The 15,631-nt window shown below is 43.7% G+C and overlaps 2 protein-coding genes and 1 long non-coding RNA gene across 4 annotated transcripts in view; 1 reads left to right on the forward strand and 2 right to left on the reverse strand.

The window, feature by feature from the left end:
- The window catches only part of HOXC6 (homeobox C6), a 163,812-nt gene that overhangs the window by 54,057 nt on the left and 94,124 nt on the right, over window positions 1-15,631 (reverse strand). The window lies entirely within an intron of this gene.
- The window catches only part of LOC128345188 (homeobox protein Hox-D3a-like), a 42,079-nt gene that overhangs the window by 8,931 nt on the left and 17,517 nt on the right, over window positions 1-15,631 (reverse strand). The window contains exon 1 of one of the 2 annotated variants that reach the window (XM_053296761.1): window positions 7,021-7,096. The exons of the other annotated variant lie outside the window; for it this stretch is intronic. The gene's annotated coding sequence lies outside the window, so the exon portion shown is untranslated. Of the gene's footprint in view, window positions 1-7,020; window positions 7,097-15,631 lie in introns of those variants that run through there. 2 annotated transcript variants of the gene reach the window in all.
- LOC128345194 (uncharacterized) lies at window positions 8,399-12,731 on the forward strand. Its single transcript, XR_008316305.1, has 4 exons — window positions 8,399-8,497; window positions 8,741-8,842; window positions 9,847-9,972; window positions 12,599-12,731. It is a non-coding gene; the product is annotated as an uncharacterized LOC128345194 (long non-coding RNA).

The following is a 15,631-nucleotide window of genomic DNA, read 5'->3' on the forward strand; positions in this document are numbered from 1 at the left end:
AAATCAAGATCTCTCAGCCTAACCTACCACATAGGGTTATCATGAGAGTAAAATGGGGGGTGAAAAGTACACCACTCTAATCTCGTTCAAGGAAGGGCAGGATAAAACATCTGACAAATACATCATCACACTAAATAATTATTCCATTATAATGAAGAAGGCTTTTCTCACAAATACTGGGCATTTTTTACACATTTCACAGAAGGAAACTCAGGTGTGCCTCCAAGGGTGCAGATCTCCCCCCAAGTATTTGAGTTCTTCCTCATTTTACTAACCCCGTCATGTAGTAACCCATATCTTCAATCTCCAAAGCATTTTTTTCTCCCCCAAAAGTGTGTTTCCTCTCCCCCAGGAAATTTAAGTGAGGAATTGCTTCTCAGGCTTCCCCTCTGTCTGCACCCTGGTGTGCCACTGAGTGTACACACAACAGAGCTGCATCCAGTCATCACTTCCTGATAAGTGTGCCTGTACGATGCATATGTTTGCTGTGTTGCAATCACATGTGCCGCATCCACAGTGTTTTAACACACACTTAAACCATCTTTGGTATACATCTTAAAAGATGGTGTGTAAAAAGATCCTGGGAGGGCTTTTTATTTAAATCCATATATGGTGGATACTAGCATACATGTGCAAAAATCCCTGTTTTTCTCCAGTGGATGAGGATTGGGCCATGGATGTGTTAAAAGACAATGACTATTCAAGAGCAGGTGGCATGTGTGGATAATGCAATCAGCATAGGGAATGCTGTGTGGAAGAAGAAATCTAATTGCACTATAGAGAGGTCTGTATTTCAAAACTGCTATTGATGCCTATGTTAAGCTTAATGGCTTGTTACATGTAAATACTGAAATCATTTGCTGAATAAATATTTGGCTCATAGTCAATGCAACATCTATTTATATTAATTTCACACCAGTTCCAAGTAGATGAAAGCAAGAAAGATGTATCTGTGAGCATCTTTTCCCCTCGCCTGGTGACCTAAAGAGCAAAGGTCTATAGAAGTTCTGCAGTGGAGAGTTTTTATTTAAAATGAAGCAATATTCTCCTTGAAGAGACAAGCAGAGGCTATTGGGAAAATCATTGGCCTGTAGAAATGGTGGCAGCAGGCATACAAAAGAGCTCAGGAAGGTGTATTGGATTCAGCAAGAGCAACGGGAGCTAATAATATTAAGTTGGCCGGTAAGCTTTATGAACAGCTGTAACCTCACTGATGGAAATAGATGAGCCATTGATACTCTGTTCTGAGACAAATTCATAGGAAGAGTGGAAGATTCTTCACACTTAAAAAAAAAATCTGTATGCTAAATAAGTACCCCAATTTTGCACACAGGAAAGACTTAATTCTGCAACCTGATTTGCATTTATTTATTCATTGCATAATTTATTCTGTAATTGCATGTCATGGAGAAGAAGAAGTACTATGCAAGTTACTGGACCCCTCCCTGATCAATGGAAATCCTGGTCAGTTCCTTCTCTGCCATTCAACAAGCATTGCTAACCGGGTTTTGAACCTATTTTCATCACAGCCATACAACTAAAACGTATATATTCTGCTTTTGCAAGGCATAGGGAGGAGCAAAGAATTATGCATGGTGAAGCCCTCAGCAGTGCAAATCCCTCCCTCACACTCTTGAAGAGTACCTTCCATTTTACTAAATCCCTGCCTAACCTAACAACCCCACTCCAAAAAGAAAAAAGAAAGAAAGGAAAAGGTGAAAAAAAGTGAGGCTTTGCTCCTCAAGCTGTCTGCACCCTTAGAAACCCTGGTCACAGGAAATCCTACTCAGTTTCTTCTCTGGTTTTCACCAGGTATTACTCTTTCAAATCCATCCTAGACATGAGGGCTAGATACTTGCTTTAAAAAATTTTTATTTAAAGGAAACTGAGATTCTCAGCATGTTGTATTTTGGCACCGGCCCAGTTATGTGCTTTTGCAGACTTGCAGAATGCACACAGTCCTGTGCACAGTGAAATCCAAGGGCATACATGAAAACACACGTATAAATGAATTTTCACAATTGTGTTACCCAAGTAGTATTCACATGTAACATGTGACAATGAAATTGCATAGTTCCAGCCAAGGTGGCAAGTTGACTTAACCCCACTTCTGTGTAGCGCATTTGGAGGGCTTGAAAAGCTCTGTATGAAATAACTGATGGATAATAGTAGATGATTTGCATGTGATGATGGGCACAAGCCAGCAACAGTTAGTTGTGACTAATTTTCCCCTGAAAGAAGTGGAATGGCACAGAGTGATCATAACTAACTTAAATCTCATTGATTTCAGCTGGACTTGATTGTGACCAGTTTCTGCTAGATTGTATTCAATGACTGTAGTGTAGTTTATTTACTTCTTTATGTTTAGGGATCTCCCTGAACCTACGGGTTCAGGATGTAAATACCTTGATTCACTAGGCATGCACAGACTATATATCTTTGTGTGTGTGTGAGGGGGGGCGGCTTGGTCCTCTCAGGGATATTTCAAACATTTATGTTCAGCTTTCATTTTTAAAGGGTCTGTCTTACTCCTTTTACTGATGGAAATATGAGGGGAAATGAACAGCCAAGATTCTACCTAGTATGAAATCAGCTTGTTTACCTAGTCCAGAGATCTTACCAATGAGTGCAAAGTTATTGGGATGGCTGAGAAGCACTTGGCTTTTTAAAAAAAATTAGGAAAATTTTATTTTATTTTACTTTATTTGTATGTAATTCATTACAGAATTGGTCCTCCCAGAAGGAAAGGGAACTCATTGTTAAGCTCCATTTTATCCAGGCAATAATAGAATAGGGGATAGCTGACTGTGGGTTATACATTGGTAGGGAACACTACACATGCTCTGAAGCATTGTCATCTTCCTCATCTGTCTAAGAAAAGGTCTAGTATGTATTAAACTTCTTTAGTAGACCTAAGAGAGTTTTTAGACATTTAAAAATGGCCTGGATACGAAGCCCTGATTCAATTTAGGTTTTGCCTTCGAATCTCTCTTGTTTTTTAATCTAGTTAACACGGAGCACCTCCTCCTAACTGAACTGTGGACTGTTAAGACTTAATGACTTATTGGGTTTTTATGCATGATATTTCTGGCCCCAAGGGCCGTCATTCTGCTACCACCGTGAAGTCTGTTTCCCTGAAGTTTCAGTACAGTTGCTCAAATTCACACAAGGGCAACAAACAGACCCTCTAGTGCCTGGTTTTGAAGTCACCTAATCACACCTGTCTTGAAGGGCCGGTTCACATGGCGGGGGGGGGGGAGGGGGAGGGCAGCATAAGAATATGAGAAAAGCTTTGGTAGATTGGACAAAAAGTCCATCCCACATTCTGTCTCCAACAGGCCAGTGTTCAGCCTGAAAAACTCATAAGCAGGGTACAATTGGAATAGTCATCACTTGAGAATCCCCAGCATCTGGCATTTGCGGGTAGATTGCCTCTGTACATGGAGGTTTTGTTTAGCTGTCATAGGTACTGGAGCCTCTTCCTCCTCCTCCTCCTCCTCCTCCCCCTCCTCCTTGAATTTGCCTAATTCTTTCCGAAAGCTAACTAGGCTTATGGTCACCACCACCACCACCACCATCTTGTGGCAGTGAATTCCGTACGTTAATTAGTTGTGTGAATAAACAGCCTGTCTACTGGATATCCCTGCTGCAAACGCGCCTTTTTGGTATGCCCGTGAAGAGTCAGCTCCGTGCCTTTTCCTTCAAGGAAACAAGACTGGTCCCTGCAAAGACAGACACGATTCAGCCACGCATTTATCCCTGTATGAAATTTCAGGCTGCCTGCGAAGTGACTGGATCCGTTTTTGAGAAATGTTTACGGTTTTGCCACGCGGCACTGAAGTTTAGCAGATCAGTAGAGGTGGTCTAATTTTTTAAAACCACACTGCTCTATTTTTAGACCTCCGGTTGAAACTATTTCGTATAGGGGTCTCTCCCGGCCTTGTTTAATCGCGAATAAAGCTTCAACTACTGGGCATTTGCGGGACATATTAGACTGGTAGGTGAAGATTTAAAATAAAAAATGGGGCAATAGGGCATCAAACCTGCATGGCTTTTTCTCTCCCACGCCTCTTACAAATGCTGTTTCCTTTTTCTTTACGCGGATTAATTTGCTATGGAATTAAACTCAACGTTGATGCTTCTTCTTTGGTACTTTTTCCGCTTAGGAAACTTGGGTTGGTACCAATGGACGGAAATTCTCCTTGTTTAAGAATACCGGTTGTTGTTTATGGATGGAACATTGTTTTCTGCCAGTATGTTTGTTTTGTTTTTAAGTTCTAGTTCTACAACTTTGCGAGCGAACTGGCCGGCATTCGGGAGAAGGGGAAAGCTGCGAGTGTCATGATTAGAACTTCTCAGTGCTAAGAGTTATTTACGGGTTTTGCACACACTGACACACATTCAAAAACTTTTCCTAACATGTGTCTGTTAATGTCACACCAGTTAGCAAAAGCTCCCGCCGTGGGGAACAGATAGGAGGATGACAGAAAATGAATCTAGATTCCAGAGAGCAATTTGTTAAAGGGCGGCTTACAAATAAAGTTTATTATTATTAACCATTGCTCAAAGATTCTGCGCACTGGTTTTTTAGTTACACTTTCTGTGTAGGAAGAAATCTAGGCAGCAGGTATTGGGATTTGGTTGACGTGACCATCAACGTCTACCCATCCGACCAAACAACCAAGCAACCGACCAACTATCTTTTTCAAAGATCTCATGGCCCATCAGTAAAACACGTTGGGAACAATCCAGTACAGAACGGAACGTACTGAAGAATCCCCTTGATTTCAATAGGCCTATTGAGAGAGTTTTTGTGGTTGAACTGGGACCATTCAGTGTTGGTGTGCAGATTCTTCCTAAGTATTTGAGGAATTCCGCCCCGCGCCACACACACGGTACTGAACTCCGCTTCCACCAACCCTAACAACCCATATCTCCCCCCACCACCACCACCACCACAAAAAGTGCCTCTCTCCCCGCAAAATTAAGGAGTTGCTCCTCCTCAAGCTTTCTCTCCACCTGCGCCCCTGCAGTATCTTTTGTTAGCAAAAGATGAGTGGCTTTATCGGAGCACGCTTACTGGGAAGCAAACCCATTCAAATGGCGTAAAGGGCCTTGCTTCGAAGTTCCTAGTACACTTGTCTGCAGGCGAACAGATCTCGCCACAATCCGGATGGATGGGAGAGTTATTGGTATGGAGGCTCCACGAAAACCAGTGGGACTCCGACCAAATGTACCTGGCCGCGTCCCACTGACCTCGAGACTGCTGACTTGACTTGGAAGTCCGTTTCATTAGAATCACTGGGACTTGTTCCCAAAGAAAAGTGCTTAGAATCAGGGCGAAAGGTTTCAAGTCTAACGTTCGGGTTTAACTGAACTGTGGATAGACAGGGGAGATGGAGAGAAGAAGCCAAGGGATAGAAGTCAAAGTGGTAAGCCTCCCTAAGCATCTGAAGAGCTCAAGGTGCGCACCCCTCGCCCCGCCCGCACACATTGTACGGAACTCCCCTTCCGTAAAGGTAAAGTTGTGCCGTCGAGTCGGTGTCGACTCCTGGCGACCACAGAGTCCTGTGGTTGTCTTTGGTAGAATACAGGAGGGGTTGGCCATTGCCTCCTCCCGCGCAGTATGAGATGAGCCTTTCAGCATCTTCCTATATCACTGCTGCCCATAGTCTGGGAAACATACCAGCGGGGATTCGAACCAGCTTTGATACTAGCCTGAAATTCAAGTCTCCTTGAATCGGTTTAGGATTGCTAGCTCTTCACACGTTGTCTTGAAAACAAGTTTCGTTGAGTTCAACGGAACTGGCTTTCAAGCGGTTTAGGATTAGATGGCATATGTATCAAGACTCTGAGAAAAGCCGCTGGTGTGAGCGAGCGCTGTAAAGAGGCGTTTGGCCTCCCCAACTAGTCACTCACTGCGCCAGCTTCATTCTCTTTTTGAACTTTTGATTTTTAAGGGGTTCTTCTCAGACCAAACTCTGAGTTCTGTGCAGCATAAACCTTAGAGGATGGAATCGATTCGATCTCTAGCCCAATTTGCATGATATTTATCAATCCCAAACGGGTTATTTTACAGGCAAATGTGCCCATGGACGCTCCAATCACACACCCACACAGTAGGAAATTGAAGTTTGGATTTCTCGCTTATTTTATTATTTAGGTCTCCCCACCACCACTCATTCATTTCTAGAGCAAGCTCTTGGCTGGCTTACTTGGCAGGCAAGTCACGTTATGCAAATCTAGCCTTGATGATTCTGCAGTATCCTTTCTTAAAAAAAACAAAAACAAAAAAACCTTGCTTGTATATTTAACGAACTCTTCATTTAATTATTTTTGGCTCGTTTTCGTAGCTCTTAGGGTAGCTAGGTAAACCAGAGAAATCAGATCATGCTGGGGGGTTTTCTTTGCCGCCCCCCGCCCCACCAGCGATGAGCCTAATTTCTCTGAGATTTAACATGACACGAGCTTCAAACGGCCCCTTCCATAGTCTCCTGGCAGACCCCCCTCCACAATCTAGATTAGCAACAAAGAAAGATGGAGTGGGGGGAAAGAAGGGCGTGGGGGGTGGGGTGGGGGGTTAGGAACGGACCGCTTATTCTTCCTCCTTAGATCTTCATCTCCTTTTGTCTGGAGATCCTTGTGAGTGTGTGTATTGTACACATATATCTGCGCATTATCTGTATTATATAGGTATATTATTCATTCATTGACACTCACACACCACAAGGATCTTCTATAGAAAATAAATCCAATCAACTGGATCCCTTGGATCGAATCTTTCTCTTCATCTGAAAGCAAACTGGGTTTTTAGGTTCAATTATAAACGATTTTGCACGAGAGAAAATGAGAGAGAGAGAGAGAGAGAGAGAAGCATTTCGAATAGTCACACTTGTCAAGTGAGACCATCTTTTAGCTCTCAGAAGCAGCAAATCCATGTGAACTCTGGGTGAACCAAGATTGAAGCCATAAATCATCGCTACAAAAGCCGGCTGCCGCATACGAGTTCCAGACCCTTACCTTTAACGCTTTCACGGGCGAAGACGGAAAAGCAGAGCTACAAAAGTTCACATATCTGTGCGCAGCCTAAACAAGGCGGGGGAGGGGGGGGGTCTGTGCATCTAGGCTAGGCTAGGCGGGGAGGGCGGCTTTGTGTGTGTGTGTTTTTAAAGGGTAGGGGTGGTATGGGCTTAATAGGAGCAGATTATGCTCCTGCAGCGGTGGGGTAAGGGGGAGGGGCTGGTGTTTAGAAGGGAGACGGGGACGTAAGCGGACGTCATTCAACAAAGACAAGGGACAAGAAAGAAGGGCCGGGAGAGCTGGAATTGGGGGGCGGCGGGGGGGGGGGAGGACTGATTAGGGAGAGGAAACCAAGCAGCGTACACAGATCTTGGGGAGGGGAAGAGGGCGGAGGGGAGTCCGGCTGGGCGACTGCATCAGTCCCCTTGTTGCTTTTTTAAAGAACAAACATGTGGGCCTGTGTGAATAAAATCGCTGGCTGCGTTGCTGTGTATTAACGGGCCTATTCGTTTTCACACGGGCCTCCTAACCCCTAAGGCTGCACTTCCATGCACTTCCATGCTGCAATTCCATGCACACGTACTTAGGCGCAAGGCCCCGTTCAACCCGTGGGTTCTGACTTCCAAGTAAATATACACAAGACTGCGTTGCACACTTTCACTCGACTGCTTTCAGGGAGGGTCTCTCCCACGTCCTTCCCTTCCCTTTTGAGCGTACTTTCTTCATTGCCAGCTCGCAAGGACTTCCCTTCAACCTCTCCCTTAGTCAACCATATGACGCACCCCCCCCACACACACACATACATACATACAATACACAAACAGTTGTCGGGGGGTGAGGATTTCCGTGTGGGAAATGTTGACAAAAATTCCCAATTCGCTAGAAAGTTGGAAGGGAAAGTTTCACGCTCACACGCGCACATACACACACACACACACGTACACACACGCCCATCCATAGTTGACTAATCTATTATGACAAACAATATGATGGATATAGTTTATGTTAATCGCAATGCCCTTTCCTCTAGAATTTAACTGTAAGTTAATGTACACCGGAAACTAGAACTCTACATGGCTTGCTAATGGGTTTAGGTATTAGCTAGTTCTAACGATGCATACAAATGCACTTGTCTCTGTAGGCTGCCTTAAGATTTATGGCTCTTTTGCCTTCTGTAGCTGTAAACAAGGAGGTGGGGGGGGGGAGGAGAAAGAAATCCCAGACTCGGTGCTATTTGGTTCCTCCAAGGAGCCGTTTCTTTAAAAAAAAAAAAAAAAATAGCCCAGGTTGTGGGAGGGAATTTTGACTAAGTCTGCAACTTTCCCTAAAATGCGAGTCTGTGGGGCTTCATTATGGGCTTCCTCTCCCTTTGCCCACGCTTCCATCAAGGGGACAGCCAGTGAATCCCACTCAGAAAGTCGTAATAGTCATCTTAAAGACTCGGCTGCAAAGAAGTTTCAACTCCTACATGAGGACGGTGAAGAATGAGAGTGGATTCAGGCTCTAAAGTGGGGAGGGGGGGCTTGGAAAGTTTTATGGGGGGGGATAAAAATAGTACCCCTCCCCTTTACCAAAAGCAAAAAAAACAAAACGTTGCTGCAAATTCTAACAAAGGAACAATGAAATTCTACGTCCCACGGGGTGGGAGAGAAAACTAAGGATTGAACTTTGTGTGATTCCCACCCCCTTGTAGATTCACATCTATTTTGTTCTTCTACAGGACTAAAACGAAGATCTCCCGAAGGGAGTGGCAGTTCTAACTGGGAAAGAAGAAAGCTTTGCGCCTTAAAGGAAGAAAAGATACTTGGGTTTCTGTCAAAAGGTAATGGATAGATAGAAAGATACGTAAATTAGATAGATAGATAGATAGATAGATAGATAGATAGATAGATAGATAGATAGATAGATAGATAGATAGAGTGAGTTTGGGTGTGTTGTAGGCGCCCTCTGGACTGATCCAGCTTCTATTTCGTTGTCTGTGGCTTTCAGGATTTCAAAAAGGACGGTACAGCGAATTCGATCCATACAGAGAAACACAGATGAATAATTACTCCTAATCAAGCATATTGTTTTTCTGTATTAAGTTTTCCTGGCCAGGGGAAAGGGAGATCATGTAGGAGGATCTAAGGAGGAAAGAAACGTTACGGGGGAGAATGCGACTGTGTGTATGCGTGCGTGTGTGTTTGGAGGGGGATGGGAAGCGTCTGTGTGGGTTTTTCCTCCGTACTTAAGCAAAAATGCAGTTTAAATTTAAGGCGATCTATCGTTATGTGCCGCGTTATTGGTTCTGTAGGCTCGAAAATACACGGCTCCAATGTAGGTAACCGGCCTTCCTTTTTGTGGAGCATATGAGCTGTCCTTCATCCCCCCCCCCCACCCGCCATACTCAGCAGCGAGGCCTCTAACTTACGTTTCAGTGGAAAAAAGGTCATTTCAATGCGTTGTCGCTTTAATCAATTGTAACTTAAATTTAAAACATCATTTAGCCTTGCAGCTTCCCTTTACAAATTTTATTTGTTATTACCTCCCCCCTCCGCAAATGAGTTTACGATTTTTGGCAGAGTTATGAGATTAGGAGGCATTTGATCAAGCGATTTTATTCAGCTTAGGCGCTCGGTGGTATCGTATCTGTGAACGGATCTTTATTATTTAAAAAAGCAATAGTTTCCATGCGGGTTTTGTTTCAATTGTTGTTATTATTGGAAGGAAACGTCATGAGACCTGGTAAAATACTCCTTCAAAAATAATAATAAAGAACTGAGGGAGACGCGATGAGTTCTATTCATTTTGGAGGAGTCCTTGAGACTCACTTTTTCTTTCTCCTAGTTATCGTTTAGTCACTGAACTTGCATAAGATTGCAGGACTACAACCGTTCATTGTGACTTGGAGAAAGACAGACAGACAGAAAGAAAGAATTATTAGACAATCCAAGCATCTTTACCTGGAAAAAGGTAATATTAAATTCAGTGGAGTTTTCTCCCAAGTGTGCGCAGGACTGCGGTTTTGGTCTTTTATTTTAACGTCCTTCCTTCCTATCTACTAGTCTTTAAGAAAGTTAAACGAGGAAGTCTGAAACACAAGCCCCTGGATTTTCAGGCAATGGCAAAAGATCTTTTGGGGAGTTGAAGGAGAGGGTAAACCGGTGGACCCTGGGCTAATTTCTTGCATCTTTCAGGGATGCTTGCTTGCTTAGGCGGACTCTGCTAAAGCAAGGCGGTTCTTCTGCTTCTGAAGCATCCGCTCTGTAAGCCAACGTCTGTGTTTGGGATATCCTAAAACAGGGCTGGACTGGACAGACTCGCGTTGGGATTTTGACAAGAATAATTCGAACCGATGTGGTTTGAAATGTACCCGGCAAGAGTGCTTATACTCGCGTTCTCCTAAGGTTATTCCGAGACCAGGAGGAGCCACTTCTTGCTTTGCAAAAGTAAAAAAAGCAAGGAGGAGGGCTGCGCGGATCCTAGAACAAATCCTCTGTCCCGAGGCCGAGGCTTGCAAGACTGGAATCAGCCCACACTCCTCTGAGGGCAAAGGGTCCCTTTTGCTTACACGTTCAGAGCTGTTGTTGTTTTTTGTTGTTTTTTTTAAAGAGAAGACCTTAGGCCAAGAAGGAGGGGGGAAGGTGGGGGGGGGGGTAATTCCAGTCACTGCATTGCTTGGAACGTTCGCTTTGAGATTCATAAAATATTTAAAACTCCAAGTCAACCTTTTTCCTATTTATTGCTGTGTATAATTCAACATTATCGTGTATTAATAAGCCAATAATGATAATCTCTATAGGAAAAGCATGCTAGCTGGGCTGCTTTTATGGCCGCCCTTATCCTTTCTAATGACCTTTGGCTCAGCAGAGTAATAATTCATTACAGAATGAGCAATTGTCTGGAGTGCCTTAAATACCTCGCGATCTCTCTCTCCCTCTCCTTCTCTCACTACACTCCGGACACTTCCAAGAAGAGGCACTGTCCTATGGTTATACTGGCGGCACAGTCATGCCAGTACAGTTAAGATGAGGAGTGTTTTCAACATTCCACCATTATAAGCCTTGAACATTATATTGCTTATAAAGTCAAAAATATCCACTCAATCCCTCTGAAATCGTGCACACATCAACTAGTGAACAAGAGACATCACTCCTCCAAATTTGGTGCAAATCCGTTGCATAATAGCTGAGATAAAGCAGTTTAGGCTTTTAACGTCTAAAAAGAGGTTTCAAAATTTGGGCAAACTTTTTTCAAAATGATATACAGTAATCCAATATAAAATACAGATAATGTATATTTTTAAATGTTTGCTGTCCTTTTAGCATTCCACAAAAATTCAGGTCCATAAGGCACTGGTACCCTTTGCTGGTTTGAAAAACATCCATCTAGTTATTTCTGAGTAATTACTGTTCAAAATCCCCATATCAATATAGGAAAATAACTAAGGGAAAGTTAGCTAAGAGCATAACTGAGTCTGTCCACTGAGAATTCTGAAGCCAAAATTGGGAGGGGCAAGTCCTGGCAATTTCTAGTGAATGACTTCCTGGTTCTGAACATAGGTGCCTGTTAAGGACAGTCTATGAGCACTCTGGCACTTATATAGTTAAACAACCATTTCTCCCCCTCCCTTTCCTTTCATGGGCATATGCTTCCTCTCTCTAGCCGCTTTCTCTCACCTCCACAATGGGGGGAAGTAGAGGCCATCAGCAGAGCTTGGAATAAATTACTAGAAAGTAAGTTAGTTTATTCCACTGGAGCTTACTTCTGAGTAAAAACACATAGGAATCAGGACTAGCAGAGATCCCAGGCAAAAATGTGAGCTCTCTTCCACCCCTTCCTCGCAGCCCCTCAGCAAACCATAGAGGTAATGGTAAAGTTGTGCCATTGAGTTGGTGTTGACTCCACAGAGCCCTGTGGTTTTCTTTGGTAGAATATAGGAGGGGTTTACCATTGCCTCCTCTCATGCAGTATGAGATGATGCCCATTCAGCATCTTCCTATATAGCTGCTGCTCGATAGAGGTGTTTCCCATTGTCTGGGAAACATATCAGCAGGGATCTGAACCTGCAACCTCTTGCTTGCTAGGCAAGTTATTTCCTGTTGCGCCATTAAGTGGCAAAGCATAGAAGGGGGGGGGGAACCCCATTTATTTCTCTGGGGATTTGTCTTGGTCTTTCAGTTGGACATTGGGCTGGGGAAGGATGGATCCAGGCAGACATTTAACAGATGCAGTTTCCCTAATCACTTCCTAGAGATGCCCCTGATGAATTTCTGCCTGATGCATCTCTGATCAAGGCAAAGTATGGGTGCATGGAGCCTCATTTCTAAAGTCACCATCATATACCAGACTGTACAAAGTATTTAGCGCTTATATGGTATGGAAGTTAAGATGAGCACCTTAACTTGCAATTTCTATTCTTCCATGAGTGAAAATATAAAGCATCTTAACTCTCATCTTAAAAGGTTTTTGGATTACTAAATTATAGAATTATCTTCCCTGTCTTCTCTAGTCCCCTTTGCAGCTATACCATGGCCAAGTGGGGGAGTGGAGAGTATTTTCTAGGTGATCTTGTGCTGTTTGTTTGCTTCCTTTCTAGATCCTACTCTTGTATGTTTTCTGGTTCTCCAGAAAGCAGCACCTTCAAGCAACAGCCCTGATATACCCTTCACAACTCTTACAAACCATGGCTACAAATTACTACTAGTGGTAGCACCACCACCACCACCACCGCACCCTACTTTCCTGATCACATTTGGACTCCCAAGTCATTAAGAAATGAATCACTATCCTTCTCTCACCCCAGTCTCTATTATATGAGATATTATATTATGACTATATATTATATAAGTGATAATATTATATCTGTAACCTCCTGCTAACTGAGCAAAGAGATACCTTTTAAAACGTGATGATTCTCTTATATTTAGCAGGGGGAGAGCAACTGGAGAGAGAGCATCCCTCCAGTAGCTGTTGCTGGTGCTAATCTTAATGTTTCTTTTTAGTTTGTGAGCCCTTGGGCGGCAGGGGGTCATGTTATTTATGTATTATTCATTTTTATATGTAAACCGCTCTGAGAACTTTGGTTGAAGAGCGGCATACAAACATCCATAGTAGTCGTCGTCGTCGCCGTCGTCATCGTAGTAGTAGTATCTGAGGCTGAAGAAAAGTGTGCTCCTTACAGCAGCACAGTGGGTCTGTGACTATGCTGGGATTTGAACCCAGGCTCAAGACCAGTATGCTACTCACTGCTGGAACAGGCTGGCCACAAAGATTGATGAGCAGATGTTGGGCAGGGGTATGAAATGTTCTGATACAATGCACCAAATATATTCAATTAACAGGTCCCACAAGTATGTGTGTGTGCTGCCTGACAGGAGTTTGTGTGTGTGTGTGTTTGTTTGTTTTTTAAGCAAAAGTAATTATCCAATTGCCTTGTAAGATTTTAAAAAACTGAAATGTACATTTGTTTTGTTCCTTCATAAAACCTGTAATAATTATGGGCATGTAATAATTATGTGCATGAGTTTCCTTGTCTCCACGCCCTCTTGCATTTTTAACATACATTTTTCCCCATATGTATTAAAGACAAATGTAAAAGCAACATGTAGCACTGAGAATATTTCTTCTTTCCTTCAGAATTGTAGATTGCTTTTATACTTTTATAAAAGTATAATGAACTGAGATTCATTGTACCTACAACAGAGATAAAGGTCAGGCCCAATATATTTGCCTTACATGCTTTGAATGGGGACATGGTTTTCCTAGGGAAATCAAAGTGATTTGCTTAGGTGAGGTTTCTTTGAAAACATGTATTTTGTATACAAATAGCAAAAAAGAAAACAAACACATAAACGTCAAATAATTAATATCCATCCACCACATATGAGGTTATATAACTATATTTATGCAGTTAAAGTCAAGTCACTTAGCTGTGATCCTAAATAATTCTGATATGAATGGAAATCAGTCTCATTTGCCCCATACAGTCTATCACTACATTATGAGATTATTCACACGACTGGGCAGGTGGTGGGGGAAAGGCTGGTTTAATTCACCTTCTCCCCAGATGACTGCTGCCTGTTCCTGGGAGTGCAGATCGTGCTCACAGATGATCTGTACTACATGCCTGCAGCACAGAGCTCCAGAGGCTGAGACAATGTGTCCCAGCCTCTGGAGATCTCACAATGCACCATACAACACACATGATGCTTTGGGGGATTCTCCCAGGAGACTGGTGCTCTCTAGGTGCCCATCTCTGTGTTCCCTGGGGCTGAACATAGCCCCAGAGCACACACGATCCCAGAGCCCAGGTTAAGGGCTCGCTCAAGCCCTTAACCCTGGCGAAGATATGGGTTTCAAAGTGGGCCGAGGTGGTGCTGGCCCCGCTGGGATTGGGCCCAATCCTGGCAGTTCTCACACACAGCCTAATCCAGGTAGGGCTTCTCTAGCCTGGGCTAGGCTGCGCATGAGAAAAGTCTCTGTGCCATTCACTTCCCGAATGAAAGCAGTGTGCAGTTAGGAGACCACTGCATCATATTGTCCTGCGCTTTAGTGTCCCCACCACCTCTTGCAGAGGAAGAGGACTGAGGCTGTCCTTGACACAAAGGAAAGTGTGAGAGCATGGAAGCCGAACTGCAAGTGGCACAATATGCAACATTCCAGGGCTCTGTTGCTGCCATTGTGAGGCAGCTAAGGTGGGCACCTTAACTTTCAATGCCCATGCTTTCTGATGCATGTAAGAAATTTGCCTGTGTACTGCTCTAGTATTTTAATACATTATGTACAGTGATACATTACATATACTGTAGTGCATTTCAGAGAATAACACAATATAGGGAAGATGGCTGCTCCACCTTCAAGGATAAATTGACTCTAAAACGGCTTTTTCAGATATCAGATCTCAAAGCCCTTTCCACAAGAAAGTGAATGAAAATGACATCTCTTAGATCCAATTTTAGACACAGACTGAAGCTACCAGAACCTTTTGGGGTGTGGGGAACAGTACACTGAAGAGAATTCACATATAAACTTGAAAAGGTCATGAGGTCAATCACATGACCTCAAACCACTGCTTGAGAGGTCTGTGGGGGAAGGCAGGAGCTGGCCTGCCATCCCCAGAAGATGAGGGGTGGTGTCTTTGTCCTTGCCATGCTGCGTGTGCCCACACAAGCAGTGGCGTGGCAAAGGCCAAAGCTGCTGGGAGCAGGAGGACTTCCCTTTCCTGCATCCCAGAGTCCCTTGTGCCACAAGCATGGCCACTCTTCCTGCCTCCCCGACTTACTGCCAGAAATGGTGGAGGGCCAGGTGGTAGTATTTTTACCTGGGGTGTGTGTGATTGTGCACATGATCACCTAGCAATGAGCCACTGGGTTGTTTTACCTCAGCAAAATGCTGGGTAAAAAAAAGTGGCCTACCCTTTTGTGGGGCAGCTGGGAGAGGAGGGCTCTTGGTGCTCCAGTTGACATGAGCCACCTGGGTTACCCCAGGTGGCTCGTGTCATGAGAATAGCCTCGATGTGTGAATGCAATAAAGATGTATGTCATACAGGGGGACTCATCAGAGACCATAAGAACCTAAGAAAAGCCCAGTGGGATCAGGTCAAAGGCCTATCTAGTACAGCATCCTGCTT

The sequence above is a fragment of the Hemicordylus capensis genome, chromosome 2 (genome assembly GCF_027244095.1).
Source record: "Hemicordylus capensis ecotype Gifberg chromosome 2, rHemCap1.1.pri, whole genome shotgun sequence".
Taxonomy (NCBI): Eukaryota; Metazoa; Chordata; class Lepidosauria; order Squamata; family Cordylidae; genus Hemicordylus; species Hemicordylus capensis.